General features: G+C 36.8%; 1 protein-coding gene across 1 annotated transcript in view; it reads right to left on the minus strand.

Annotated features, from left to right (window-relative positions):
* Positions 1-12,538, minus strand: part of WASF3 (WASP family member 3) — a 41,211-nt gene that overhangs the window by 18,898 nt on the left and 9,775 nt on the right. The window contains exon 2 of the mRNA XM_072404732.1: positions 4,628-4,714. The gene's annotated coding sequence lies outside the window, so the exon portion shown is untranslated. The remainder of the gene's footprint in view (positions 1-4,627; positions 4,715-12,538) is intronic.

The raw sequence follows: 12,538 nt of genomic DNA on the forward strand, positions 1-12,538 counted from the left end.
TTGTATATCCTATTTGTAGGTTAGTGTTAGGTCCATGACCACTTTCACTGTTCCAAGTCAACCAAAACAGAACAATAGGAGATGTTTTTCTCTTAATGAACATAGGGCATTTGCAGTATTCGGTTCTAGGCACCGCCTAGACCCGCATATCTGTATATCTGCTGTGTGAGAGACGCTGCTATGTGTAATTGTCTCCAGGTTTGGAGTGATTTTTGGAAATGTCCCAACTTTGGTGCTTACTAGAGAGGAATCTGTACATAAGAACCCACAATGCAAACATCTCTCTGCTTCTACTTATGCATATGTTATAGGGGAAACTTTGACATATGAAGAAAATCCCTGTGCCAGCAACCTACACAAACGGAAAAAGATTGCAGAAAAAAACATAATGAGTCAGTAATAAGGGAAACAATTAGCTTCAGGGAATCTATAGGCAATATTTGGGATAAGCACTTTGCCCTATGCTTGCATTCCCTCACAGTACTGGGTCTTCCAACTGAAGAAAAGAGAAGCTAGGTTTGAAAGCCAAAATTCTAAATGGCAGGAAAGAAATGGACACACAGATTAGACTGAATTACAGCCAGTAAAACAGTTCACTTTTATGGACTGCAACTCCACATGTGGTCTGTCCACAAAGCATGGCCTGTTAGCTATGCATTCAAAAGGTTTTGTTAAATCTGTAAGGGTGGGAAAAGAAAATCTGCCAGAAACCCTACAAGCTTCCTATGCATGCTGCCTTCTGCTACTTGACTGTTTTATGCACTTTTACCAACACTACTCATTCTGTGAACTACAAAATAACTCCACAGATAAATAGTACCTTTGTGCTGTTAAGCTCTACATCAAATGCACCATAACCCGTTTGACTAAGTACCCAACACTCATCTCATTACAATGAACTGTCTGAATCATTTATACAAGTGTCCAAATGCAGCTACAGATCTCAAGATCTGTCAAAGGAAATTGTGTTCCACATGTCCAGATTGAAAATTAGTTTATTTAGCCATGGCTGCAAACCCAGACACTTTAATACGGATATAATTACACTGGCAACCGAAACGATATTGCTTCTAAAAGTTGTATTAATTTATTATAGCACCATAGAGAACATTAACAAGTTACATTTCTCCATACATAAGAGGAACAGATACAATGGTTATACAGATGCACACAGTATGCAGAAGCTTTTTGTGTAATATGTTTCTGAATTGTTGCACCAAACCGAAACAATGTGGGGTCATCATGGGAAATTAACTTAGTCCAAAGTGCTAACAACTAAGCCGCCATGCTGCCCATTGGAGTCTTATGTGTAAAATGTGTCAGTGCATCTGTAAGATTCCAGCTGTCATCTTGTCAACAGGCGTGATACTAATAAATGTGTTTTTTACCCAAGTGGACTATTTGTTATGTAATGCCCATTCAAAAGCTTTTCTACTGTGGAAAGACATAACCATCTAAAGCCACCACTGTGTCTCTTCTGAAGTCTATTGACAAACTGACACTTGGAAGATGTTCGCCAAGTTCAATAAATGCACCAATTTGTTGAGACAGTAATCCATTTGAAAATTACACTGGATCCAATGTTCTGATGAGTTGGCTCAATTCATTTTGACCTGTTCTGGGGGGGTTACACATTTAAGGGTTGCTTGTTGACCTGTTCTCTTCCCTGAACTGACTAGATTAAAGTATTAGTAAAAGAAGATGCTGACATGTTAATCCCCTTCTTATAGAGGTAAATGCTCACACTGAACTTCCCAATACGCACACATCTCATCAGCGGTCCCTGGATGTAGAAAAAGAACACTGTAGGGTCTTACAGGAAAAGGTTTTCTTTTTTAGTAAATAGTTTTTCTGCACATCAAACACAGCAATATATATCTACACTGCTCAAAAAACGAAAAAGGGAACACAGAGAACAATAATATAAGAACGATCAATGGAAAGCAAGATCATCAAAATCATTATGGATTCAAGATCACACTAAAAATCAAAGAAAAAAAGTGGAATCACAACTCATACTGCAATACTTGTGTCGCTACTTGTCCCAGAAGGTCCCTATTGGACTCATGGCTGGGGAATGTGGGGGCAGTCAATATCATTAATGCCCTCATCATCTAAGAACTGCCTACACGCTAAGGCCACATAAGGCTGGGTATTAAATTTAGACTCCACTGCACCAGTGTAAAGCCTGACAATAGGTTTGGGATTGTTTTTTGGATTGGATATTTATTTTATAGGGGTTTTTTTAATGGTTATTGGCATTGACAAAACTGGTTTACAATAACATTTGTGGTCATTTACACTGTGAATAAGTTTTTCTTTACCTCTTTTGGTGAAACCCCTGAAATAACGTTCATGTCTTCAGGGAACCCCTACTGTATTTACTATATCCATACTTCACAGTACATTAGTGTGGTGGTCGGAAAAATGCCTTTTACATCGTTGACCATTAGGAAGGCTGCCACACTTACAGATCATTGGTATCTGTTAAACTGACCTGAGTGTTACTAATTGCTTATTGATCAAGGAACCCCTTGGCAATCTCAGAAGTAACCCTAGGGTTCCACAGAACCCCGGTTAGGAATTAAGTATTTCCAAGCTTGGGGTAACTGGTATGTCCAAATAACAAAGGCCAGGATGCAAACTTTATACTTAAAACAAGAAAAATATGAAAGAATATGTAATATGGGGATATGTTGGGTATAGGGGTTCTAATGTAGAGAAATAAAAATTTGTATTGCAGAGGTCTACGGAGATTTTTCTTTTCGCAAGAAGATGCAATAAAACATTTTGGTGTCAAGACTAGAGGATATCATATGTAAGAGTTAGGATAATTTCTATGTAGGTTATACAGACAGTAAAGATCATCCAGCCTAACGATACAAGATTCCTATAGAAGTTTTATTTTTGTGTTGGTCTACAGCTAAAATAGGAGTAAGGGTAACTCCTGTGCTCATTTTTTGAATGTTTTTTCCTGCATGCCAGGTAAGAGTATCTGTGCTCTATTAAAAGACAGAAGGAGTTGAATTCTAATATAGGATGAATTGGGTCACAAATGACACTTATTGGTAATTTGTTAAAGGAAAGAAACATGCATTTTTGAAATTCATATCACAATGCTTAGATAAGAAAACAGAACATTTTTTGGAGAGCTTCATTCTATAATTCTGGTTGATTAAATGGAGGAAAGAAGGGGTTTGTAGGCTAAAAGTAATACATAGGTTTTAAATCATCCTCAAATCTTAAGGTTTTTTTTGCTCTAGGATCGTTGGAGGCTACATATGTCATTTTTCCCTATGTAATAATCATTAATTGGCATAGTCTCTTATAAGAAATATGGTGTTATATGAGCCTCCACATTATTTTGATTGTAATCATACTGTCATATGTGCCGTCATTTTGTTTTTTCCTTTTGATCCTTTTTACCATCCTCTTTAGTTTTTGTGTTATTATTTACAATGTTGTTGTATACTTTTTTGCTGTTGTGTATTTTACCTTTGTATCTAATCAATAAAGATTTATAATAAAAAAAAGTAATACATATATTTTCAAAAGTATTTTTATTGTGCATAAGCTATTGTTAGTACTATTATTATGTATATTAATACTTGCATTTACCAATTATGAGCACCATTTCTTTGATTATTTAGAGTAACTACATCTTACATATACCCCTGAAGAGGTGAAACACATCAGGGTATGTTCTGCAAAATTAATACTTAAGCTAGATTAAAGATGTATGGCTCAGTAGTCCATATTCCATGACGACGCAAATGTGCTTTGGACAAAACATTTAAATATTTGTATATAGTTTGGTGCTATACTTTTTAAAAATATATGACTTACTTTTAGCCTACAAACCACTTATTTCCTTTCTATTTTTTTTATCTTACACAAGGGGTGGCTGTCTAAATATTATCTCAACAAAGAGAGACTAGGAGATATATGCACAATACTTACCTATAATTCTGGCTGGTAAGGCAGCCAAGTGATATTTCCTAAAGTCTGGTAGTGTCTTTTTTTTCTTTTTGACTCTGGGTCTTATGTGGCTGAGTGGGTAACACGTATTAAAAATATATTTGTTCTAATAGGGTTCTTTTCCCTTTCCAGAAGCAATTTAGGGGATTCCAGACATTTAGGTATCATTTAGAAGGGGAACATTGTCTTAATTTAGGTTTGTTACTTAGGAAGTTAGGTGGATTCTTTATTACTATAATGTTTGGGTCTGCCACATAAGAGGGAGGAAGGCCTCCATTTCCTTAAAAAGGAACACTTGTGTTTGTTTGTGTTTTGCGCCTTAAGTGGATACCAGTAAAGTGAGATCTATTTTTCTGTTCATATACTCTAATATTTTAGCTTTGCACTACAATATCACCATGGACTTGAATTCCAAACCTACGCCCTATTGGGAAACAAATTTACTATACAGTCCAAAGCTGCAAACACACGTTGAAATTTACTTATCCTTCATCCTCAAAAGCATTCTTAAAAAACTCCCCAAAAGACAAAACGAGAACATTGTAAGGTTCAGCTGTGGCTGCTCTATGAGTTTATCATTATGACAGCTGGCAGTAGAATTCCTTGTTCAAAAATATCAGATTCTCAAAACTTCTACATTTCTACTTACAATTTGGACATCAAATTTTTCAGAGAGAACTAAACATCCGTTGTTTTCTTTGGATCTGATCAGACAACTTCAAGTGGTGCTCAAAATCTAAAATGAGAAAAAAAACATATATTAGGTGATTTTTGATTATAAAATCGCTGACATATTTTTCTTTGACTATATACAAACTAGTGGCAGGAACAAGCAGTAGCTGGTAAAGCTATCAAGAGGCAATATGTATAAGGATATTACTATCCTTTACTGAGACATGCTGGATTCAAGTCAGGAAAATAAAGGCTGATCATTACTGGTATTTATAAACAAAAAAACTAAATCTTATATAAATGATCTTCCTATAGAAACATGTCACGAAAAAAAAAACAATCACCCAAACACTGTTTCCCTGACATAATAATAGTACCTCCAAGGCTGGAGAATATACACTTTCATGTTTGAATGTATGTGTGATCCAGCAAACCTGAAATGAATTCTGGTGCAGGATTGAAAACATTTGCTAACAAATAGCTAATGACTTTTAAGAAATCAATTCCAGGTTTGCTGGATCACCCAGCTTCACTGATGAAACTGTATCCTCTCCAGCCTTGGTGAGCTTTAATAAATCAGGCCCTGTGACGGAAGCTACTATTCTTCTGAGTTAAATGCAACACACAAGTTGTACAGTAGTGAAGTTGATCCCAATCAGACTTGCAGTAAGTTATCTTGCCAAGACCACAGATAGTGGACAACTAGCTATTTGGAGGTTCAAGAGGACAGTGGATTAATAGGTAAAACAAAAAACAAAAATAAAACAAAACAAAACATAAACCAGCACACAAAAAGAAACCTCATAACTATCATGCTGAGAACATTTACCAAAATGCTTTATAGATAAAGAAGAGCGCGCACAGGTGCACACAAGATGCTCTGATGACTACAGTTACCATGGTGATGGAAGAGGAGTGGGCCCTAGAAATTATCACTGTGATTCACTGACACACATCTGTTTATGAACCAGACAACATGATAACACTTTACAATCACTTTAGTTTAAACATAACTGAACAGGCCAATAAAGGACACACATCTGCTAGGCATGACAAAGCACTAGAGAAAAAAAAAAAATTCCTTTTCAGGAGTGCTGCCGGTCTAATGTGACACTGTGGACTAATGCACAGTATTGTGCATGAATAATGCAAAGAAACCTCTTCACATGAAAGTCAACAAGCACTTAATGAAAGTGGTAAAAGTCAGTCTGCTAGGTGTGTGAATGACACCCTGGCACAGTTTCCATTGGCCAGTAATACAATTTGTCAAGTATTAACAAAGCTGACATTAAAAATAGGTCATTAAAGGGCTTTGTATGCTGCAAAGAAAAAAAAAACTCCATGTTAAGAAATACAAAATCAGAAAACAAAGAAATCATTTAAATATCACAATTGGTGTTTAAAGAGATCCTAAAGTGAAGAAAACCTTCTATGTCCGGTCTCTGTGCTCATCAGGTCAGTTGTGCCCATAATATACAAAAAAAGTGAAGAAAGACAACCTCTGGAGTCCAGGTGCTGTGCATTATTATTATTATTATTATTATTATTATTATTATTATTAATAATAAAATGTATTTATGTAGTGCCAACATTTTACATAGCGCTGTACAATAAATGGCATCAGGTCAGTTCTGTAATTTATAGCTCAAGGTTTGCTCATAGTATGCAAAGAATGACAGATTTCCCTCATCTATCCAAGTCTGATCTTATACTTTCTTCCTCCCAAGCCTTACTGATGGCCCATTGCTGGGATGGGCTGCCTTCATAGTCCAATAATAAAGTTTAGGAAGTAGCATCTAATTTGTGCTAAAAATACATAAATACAATTCATCATTGTGTCAATGCACACATGAAACAAACACCAAAAAATAGATTTAGGGTATACATACACTTTAAAAATAAAACATTGAGGAACCCCTCCTTCCCCATTTCATATCGATGCACAAATCCTATCCTGGGAAAGATAAAGATCTAAAGTCACAATTTTTATGATTACTTACTTAAGTTTTATGATCTTACTGGATTGAGTATCCTCTGCTTTCCCAGGATTCATTTGGGAAACCAGCATGAAAAAGTTGAGCATATGACAAATGTTTTCTCTTTACTATTTCTCAAGGTATAACCTAAATTATTACAATTTTCAATTCATTCATGTAGCAAAGCGATCTAAATGTTCCTGTTATTGACAGTTTACCTGAATTGCTGCTCCACAGATTTACCAGCCTCCAGCTAATGTGATCACTCCTCACTAAATGCCATTGGAACAAAGATTGGGTATTCCCAATCAATATTCCATCTATATCTAATTTTTTCATAGATTGTGGGATTTTTGTAGGGGATTTCTAGCAGCAATGGGTTCTATGCACTGCAGGCTTTTGGCTGGGTTTCTTTAATATGACAAAGAAAAAGGTAGCCAACAGTATAAAAAGTAAACTTTAGACCCAGCTGGACAATTGACTACCTTCACCTGCGTCTCGCTAGCCAACAGAAAACAAATTACAGTCTTTAATACAGAATAACCATGACAGCTTACAGGCATTGATCTTCCTGGAGCTCAAGGACTTTCAACACCAGCTTTTTCTAAATGACTTTGGTCTAATACTACGTCTAATATTTTTTGATGAAGCCCAATATAAAAAAACACCCCAGCCTAGGCGCTGCATAGATTCCATGTAGGATCTTTCCAGCCATACCACAGAAACCCCAGTTACAAGACTGACAATATATATAATGCAGAACTTTACCATCAAAATAAAAAAAATGTAATTGGACCATGTCCTGCAATAAAATAAGCCTTACCTGTGTCTGATCAAAATTCTTACATTTCACTCACCTGTCCATGCTCTGTGGCTGGTGCTGCCATATTCCCAGCACCTCTTCTGGGATTCAGAACTTTGGTCATCCTGTTTGGCCAGGCTGGGGTGACAACTTCCTTCAGCCCCAGTATGCCTGGTAAATAGGGTGATATCCAGCACATTCTGCATTCTACACCAAGCTACAAATGCACAGCTCAGTGTACTACGAAAAGATGATTGCAAACAGGCAGAGGAATATGTTTTATCGCAGAAGAGACATAACCTGCCCTTTCTGCAATAAAAATCCTGGCTGTTTACAATGTTTATACATAGCACTACAGTTTTTTGTTATTGAAATCCATTAAAAATATTTTGTAACCTTAAAACACAGCAAACCCATCAACTTTGTTACAATCATTTACACCCTTAGGCTTATTAAGACCTCTGGGAACTCTAGGTTCATGGAATGACGCATTCCAAAGAAAGACCAATATAAATAGCAAAATGAAAAATTATAACATTTGCAGACCTTTAAAAGAATTTTCTGATAAAGAGGTATCAGCCCTGCCCATTGTATTTTACAACCAACCACTCTCAGATCTCTACAATGTAACCGCTTATAATTCTTTAGTAATAATGAGAACTAGGAGGGCTCAATAGACTCATGAATAATAAAGGACGGATGATACAGGACAGTTGTGAATTTCTGACATTTTTTCCCCCCACTTATCAAACAGATAGAACACAATGCTACTAAGAGTATACTAAACAGAGCAAATAGGAAGTTTATTGTTAGAGTTTATGTACACTTTACATAGATATAAAAGAAACATCAAAAGCCTCTTCCAAGGCAGATTTATATGCTTGGAAGGTTTATAATTTCACAGCTCTAGCTTACAATACAAGAGCTGTCAAATATTGAAAAAAAAAATCCATACATTAAGTAATTTATAATAAGAAAGGCTAAAAGGCTGAAGAATATGCATCCGACGCTAGTAAAAACACTATACTAAAGCTCTGCTATTGTTTAACCACTGTAACAACGATGGTCTAATTATAGCAAGACATCCAGCACAATAAGCCAAACACATGGTACGTGTAAAGAGAAGTAAAACCTGACAGCCAAAGTCTCCACTTAATTGGTGCATGACAGCAAAACACACGCTGAGCTCTGCACACCAGCCAGCATGCAATAGATGAATGGTGACATTTCAGAATTAAAGGCAGCAACTCACTTATTCTGTATTTTACTATTGTACAACGTCACTTACTCATTCCAGCTGGGATTATTTCAAGTTGGACAAGATCGTTATAAGCTGATCACATAATTCTTTTCGATCCGATTGTATGTCATGCCTCACATTATCAAGCACAGGATCAGATTAAAATTCCTGGTAGTGTTCAAAAAAATATTATTTATGATTCAATTGTAGTGTACATGGGGTCACCTATCATTGGGGGGACATGAAATATTAAACCATCTTTAAAAAAAGGAAATGATGTCATTGTTTCAAATACCTGAGTTATGAGGATATTACTGTAGTGTTTGTACATCCAACATTCATAAACCTGTATATAGAAAGATATATAAGCCATGATTACAGTATGGAATGGGCCAACGAATGTTTCTTTGAAGTGGACCGCTCAGTAACATTACAAGCCTGCATAAATAAATGACATGTCACAGTATACAGTAATACTATAATTTATTCATTCATTAAATCATTAAAGATCAGTCACTCTGCTTGGCCAGTGATAAGATCATCAGTGCACTGCGGGAAGGATAAAGCATTTGCTCAGTCTCCTCTCTTACCAGACCAGAACATTGTATGTTATGTATACACATCAGATGATTCTCGTTCGATTATCGCTTTAGGGCTGGTATCAGACGAAAATCTGACTTGTTTACAGTGCTTGTCTGACCTCGTTCAAGGATTTGTCCTAGCAGATCTATGAACGACGAACAACTGCAAAACAAGTGAAGGGGGAAAAAAAACACAGCGAGGTGCCGTTTCGTCGTTCTCCTCCCTCTCCAACGAGCAGAACAGCACTTTATGTACATCGATTGTTCATGCATCTTTCAGTCTTTTGTCGTTGGAAAGGACTGTGAAAGTGAGCCAACGTGTGTAGGTAGCCTAAAGCTGCGTACACACATCAGATTTTTCTCGCCCGATAATCAGCATCGGCCAGATATCGGGCGAGAATCTGGCGTGTGTACAGTCGGTGTCGTTCATCATCCGTAGATCCGTCCTGGCGGATCCACGAACGATGAACGACGAGCGATCCTAATGCAAGGGAAGGGGGAGAGCGCGCAGCAGGGTGCCGCTCCGTCGCTCCCTCAGTCCTGGATAAGGTCTCATGCTGCCTGTCAGCCATCTCATCATGGATGTCTGACCGATTCCTGAAACTCAACCTGGATAAAACAGAACTCATTATCCCCCGCTCAAATTCCAAGTCTCCCCCTGACATATTCCTAACTGGTAACAATGCTATTATTCGGCCTTCCTCTCAGGCACGTTGTCTTGGTGTCACCTTTGATTCTGCCCTCTCATTTACCCCCCATATTCAGAACATTTCCAGACCCTGTCACTTTCATCTACGAAACATCTCCAAAATCCCCTCCTACCTGTCTCCAGAGACCACCAAACTCCTTGCTCTTACGGTCTCTCGTCTGGACTACTGTAACCTCCTCCGCTCTGGTATTCCACTAACCCGACTCTCCTCTACAATCTATTATGAATGCTGCAGCCAGACTCATCCATCCTTCCCTCCGCTCCTCTTCCGCTGCATCTCCTTGTAGTTCTCTCCATTGGCTTCCGTTTCACCTTAGAATCAAATTCAAACCCTGCCTTTAATATCCCTCCACAGTTCTTGTCCCACTTACCTTTCTGACCTGGTAAAAACATACTCCCCCAGCCGCTCTTTCCGCTCCTCCAATGACCTACTAATGACTTCCTCACTCATAACCTCATCATATATAAATCCTGTTTAATAATAATAATTTGTCTGGAGAGAAAAAAAAAGATGGACAGCAAGGTGACAAAGTGGCTAGCATGTGCTGGTGGATTTTAACAAACTTTGTTGTAGATTCCTACTTTTCCTCATTCTAAGAATACAGGCATTTGTAAAATAAAGCCTGAACAGGAGGCTTTGCTTCCTTCTAATTAACTGGTGTACTTCCATACTCAAATGGGGAAAGCTGAAGTGCCTGCATCCCTTTAGAAGTAATCAACTCATTAAGAGTGTCTTACCAGAGCTTAAATGCCTAACATTTGACTTCCTGTATCCTAGTGCAGACATCTGGGAAATTCAGTGAGCCAAGCTCACCGGCAGGAATTTACATTTCTGGGCGCTTTATAGCTCCAGGTTACAATACTGGATTGATTTCTTTAACAGTTTGTGGAAGATTACATTGGCTATAGATTGCAATAGGGAGGTGATTCTTAACAACTGTAAAATGACTTGTGTAACCATTGTAAACATTTAATTTATGCAAAATATATGTGTGTCTGTTTATATATTCTACTTTTGTAAGAAGGGAAAAAAAGAAAAAAAAAAAAAAAAAAAGATTTGCACTTTTTGCCAAGCCCTAAATTACCCATAACACAAACACATACAAACATGTATATATCTGCATGAACCTTCATAATGTTTAAATATATAAATAAATTAGGTTGCACTTCTAAACGAATAATGGAGACAGAGTTTTAAAGATGAATCCTGTAATCCAAGAAAAAACTCTGAAATGTTTATGTTGAAATGCATAAGCAAAAGCCTAGTAATGATCTATTTTTGTTATCCATCAGAATCAGACAATATTGTTAAACCTTTGCCATGTACACAGTGGACCTGAATAGTATTTTCCCCCCATTTCCCGCCCCAACCCCTCCAACCAGCAAAACTAACTTTCTTTTTTTTTTTACATTAATACAAAGCAGTGTATAATAAGAGTTGAAAAAGCTGAAACTGCCACCACTGAATTATTTATAACCATGGTGAAAAATAATTCATGAGCTATCCGGAAGCCTAACAATTCAAAAAAATCAATCACAGCTTTTTTCGGAAAAGGGAGGAACTTACTGGTTTGCCACAAACAGCTGAGACTCACACATATCAGTGTGCAGGAAACAATACTGTCCTACAACTTTATGATGGTATGAATTGTTCTAAAATGACAACCTGCTGTTTAAAACATTACAATAATAAACAGTTAATTGTGATGCAACCCAGGAGCTCAAACCTATATTTAGGTAGATGGAAAAAACAGCATGAGAAAAAAGGAATGTGCCCAGATAGAAAAACATGCTTTCCCAGTGCAGAACAAACATCACAAATCTCCAATAATGGGCAGATTTTATTTATAAAATCATGGCAATCTGCAAAAAAAGTATTTTGTATTTTCCTAATATATTACAAATCTATAACCACCCACAGCATTGATTTTAACAAAATGTTGGGGCAGATAAAATAGGATTCTTTCTAATAGTGCAAATTTGGCCTTCGTTCATGAGTTTTATTGTACAGATATACAGTTTAAAGCAATTTTCTGGGACAAATATGCTACAATTACATTTTCGCCATGGTCCTAAATGAAATGTTATCAGCAAAAGTCCTTGTGAATTGCATGCAAAGTATTGGCTGATGCTACAGGAAAAATCTAAAAGATAGGCCAGCAAAGGGAGGAGGCATAATAAGTAGAGGTGTTCCTCTTCTCCAATGTCCAAACAGTAGGGTATGCATGGATCACATGAAATGTGCTTCTTAAGAACTTCTATAATATTTGTATATTTAAATTGTGTTATTTGTCAGATTGATCAACGTTCATCTTTAACAGAATAGTTCTTGAAAGAACCCAGAAACATTCTACAAACTCTTTCCCAATGAAGAATCCTTCAAGTTAACTAATTTCTAAACATAAAACAATACTCCCCAGTGAAAAAGTAAACTAATCTTTTTGTAACAGTACTATTTTTGTTTTGCCAATCAGGTCTTCTGACTTTAACCACCTGAGCGTTACACTGATGTCTAGATTTCTGTACCAAAAGCGTCACAGGTTTTTATGAATTGTTTTTTAAATTGTAGACCTGTAACTT

This window comes from Pyxicephalus adspersus, chromosome 1 (genome assembly GCF_032062135.1).
Source record: "Pyxicephalus adspersus chromosome 1, UCB_Pads_2.0, whole genome shotgun sequence".
In the NCBI taxonomy this organism is placed as follows: domain Eukaryota; kingdom Metazoa; phylum Chordata; class Amphibia; order Anura; family Pyxicephalidae; genus Pyxicephalus; species Pyxicephalus adspersus.